Source organism: Ipomoea nil, unplaced genomic scaffold (assembly GCF_001879475.1).
Source record: "Ipomoea nil cultivar Tokyo-kokei standard unplaced genomic scaffold, Asagao_1.1 scaffold0298, whole genome shotgun sequence".
NCBI lineage: Eukaryota > Viridiplantae > Streptophyta > Magnoliopsida > Solanales > Convolvulaceae > Ipomoea > Ipomoea nil.
Window position 1 is genome coordinate 910,031 of NW_017616726.1, and position 3,363 is coordinate 913,393.

Genomic DNA, 3,363 nt, shown 5'->3' on the forward strand with positions numbered 1-3,363 from the left:
TGACTCAAAGATATTTCTACACTTGCATATTTCTCTTGCTAGTTATTCGTCAGTATCTCTTGTCTCGTGTGTTCTTTTTTTTTTCAAGTATCCATGCCTTTTATATAGATAATCAAATGAATCTGTTGGAGCGGGATAATTTGATATTCGAATTTTGAATCTTGTAGCCTGATATTGTTGACAATTTGAGATCTTCATTTTTGATTGATTGTCAACTTATATCTGACAAGATAATATTTTTTTATCAAACTTGATTTTCAAGTTGTTTCTAAAAAATAATATCTTCTTCTTCTTTGATCACCAACGTCTTCTGACAAGGCAAAATAATCTTCTGACTTGATTTTCAAGTTGTTTCTGAAGATAAGATTTTCTCCATAACTCTTTGTTTCTCAACTTCTCCTTGTCAGATGGATAATATAAATTTTTACCGTTCTGATCATATCCTCAGTCTCTTGGATTTTTGTGACATGTGCAGACAAGTCTAAGTATATTATAACACTTTTTGCTTCAATAAATTATTTAGCATTCCCCCTTTCTTTTTTTTTTTTTTTTTTAGCATTCCCCCTTTCTTGGTATCTCCTTCTCTTGCTTGATTTCTCAAAAATAGCTTGTAGTAAATCAGCCACGTTTGCTTGTCTCGATTTAGCCACACCTTGCTTGTATAACATCTTGCTTGTTCCGCCTTCTTGCTTAGAACTATTTCATCACTTTGTGCTTGTTCCATCTTCTTGCTTGGAACAATTTGATCACTTCTTGCTTGTCTAGTATCTTTGCTTCTTTAACCAAGACTTAAGCTAAATAAATTCCTTCAGATTTTGCTTTTCAAAAAAAAAAAAAGAAAAAAAAAATCTTCAAGGAGATTTGATCCTAAATGTAACAACAAATGCAAAATATTTTACCATTACACCATTAGCTCATTCAATTAACTATTGTGAAAACAATGATTATCAACTAATCTCCAGGGCGAATACTTGTATGAACAAAATTAATCTTCAAAATTAATTTTATTCTTCAATAAATCCCAACATGTAGTAGACTTTATCTCTTGGCTTTATCTTTGACTTGACTATTTGTACTATGATGCTTATATTACAATGAATAAAAATTATGGGGATCTAAGATACATTTGGCTCATCAAACTATATTACAAAAATATTCATATCAGCAGCTCAAAGAATTAAGAAATGGTGTAAAGGGAAAAGGAGAAAGTTTGGAGCTAAAGGGCGGCAAGACATAAAGTATATGATCCCATGGCGTAAAGACTAGGAAGAGAGGTTTGATAGGATAAGTGGGGTGTTGTTTGGCAAATAATGGAAAAAATGAGGGTGTAAGGGGGAAGAAAGGAGGGGCAAACAGTAGGGACACCTTTCTGCCCATCTTTTGACGATAAAGATGCCAGTCAGTGCCCACGTGTTTGGCTAAGAGTGTGATGGGGGATGGCAAGGTGTGGCCAGTTGGTGCAATTGAATGTCAGTTATTGCCGACAGGCAATTAGGCTTAGGGGTCACGTGAATGGAAAGGTGGGTGATCGGATATCGAACAATGCCTGGCGCGATGAATGTGTGGTATGAAATTCCTAGAGATTGGTGTTCACTCATCTCTCACTATTTTCAACTCCAAAAAATACTATAAATCAGGAGTTTTGGATTCCCTTCAAACATTATTATCACTTTAATTAACGGAGACTTGACTTCCCTAGTCCATTGTCTACTTTCTCTTTTTTTTTTTGAGACAACTTGCCTAATTTGTCTAAAATTGTAATAAACCCTCTATTGGGCATTGACTAGTATCTCACGCTTGTTCATTGTGCGTAGTTTTTAATATTTTTCATTACAAATCGAAATGGGACTTGCGACCCATCATCGTATTTGACTATTTTATTAATATTTACATTCGTTACCAATTTTATCGCCGACAAATTAACAACCCAATTCCACAATGAGTCTAGTCAAATAAAACCATCATCCAAGAAAAAGTTAAAATATTACTAGTTGATACATGCTTTCTCTTCTCCATTATATTTTAAATGACACAGTAACATGTAGAATTAATTCCATTTTTTGTCCTAGATTTATAGGTGGCAATCCACTTTAACTCATTTTTTATTAGAACATCTACTTTTGGTCCTAGTATTATTGTGACATGATCATTTTTGGTCCTTTATCAACAAAACATTTTAAATATCGTTAAATACAATGGCATTCCGGTCTTCAATAATTATGGGTTTTTTTCAAAAAAATAAATAAAAAAAATATAGCGGTCCAACCTACTATGTATAAAAAAAGATTGAAATGTCTTTGTTTTAACGACATTTCAACGATTTTGTTGAATGATGAGTAAAAAATGGTCATGCCACAATAATACTTGGACTAAATGAGGATGTTCTAATAAAAAATAACTAAAAGTGGACTATCACCCATAATTCTAAGGACATAATGTTTGCCCCCATTTATTTGTTTAATGAGTGGTATTGGTCATCACATTTAATGGGAGGATGAGTTAAGTTTATCCCTCAACTAATCTATGACCAAAAATGGAATTAACTCGTAATATATATTATTCATGGACGAAACAAATTTATTTTACAAAATTATTACATGGCATAGTAGTATATATTATTCATGGACCTAACAAATTTATTTTACAAAATTACTACAGGAATGAAGTTGGGAATATGTATAAAACAATAATATGGAGACTGGAGAGTGAGATGACCAAACAAATTTCTTTTTCGACATTCGATCTGTATTACAGGAACGTAGCCGGGGAAAAAAGTTTAAAATAGCATTTTGTTGAGAGTGGGATTTGAACCCACGCCCTTTCGGACCAGAACCTTAATCTGGCGCCTTAGACCAACTCGGCCATCTCAACTTATTGATTACAAAATTCGAACTATTATATAGATACGATAGTTTAATCGCCCAATCACACCCCTCTCCCAAACGAAAGCCTTGAGTGGCATATATATAAAAAAAAAAAAACAATGCTTTTTGCCTCTGAATTTGTTTTACTCTTGTAAATTTGGTCCTGTCAATTGATTTGAACAAACTTAGTCCGTTCACTTTGTCACTTTTAATCCTTGAAGTTATATAATTATAAATTTTATTAAGAAGTCATATATTTTTTAATTACTCTCCACCGTTAAAAATTTATTATCCCCCTTAACGGCATCTTCATTGCATAAATTCCTCATTAATAAATTTTCTATTTTCTTCAGAAATAAATTCCTCTCAGACAATCAACGATATAGAGATACGAGAACTAATGGATGCGGTAAGTTAATTTTTGTACTTATTTTATTTTATTTATTCATTGATTCTGTATGCAGGGACTGTGGGGATTAGTTGGATGGATGACGATGAA

At 32.6% G+C, this 3,363-nt stretch overlaps 1 non-coding gene across 1 annotated transcript; it reads right to left on the minus strand.

The window, feature by feature from the left end:
* Positions 1-2,790: 2,790 nt before the first annotated feature.
* Positions 2,791-2,871, minus strand: TRNAL-AAG. Its single transcript has one exon. It is a non-coding gene; the product is annotated as a tRNA-Leu (tRNA).
* Between the last annotated feature and the right edge of the window lie 492 nt (positions 2,872-3,363).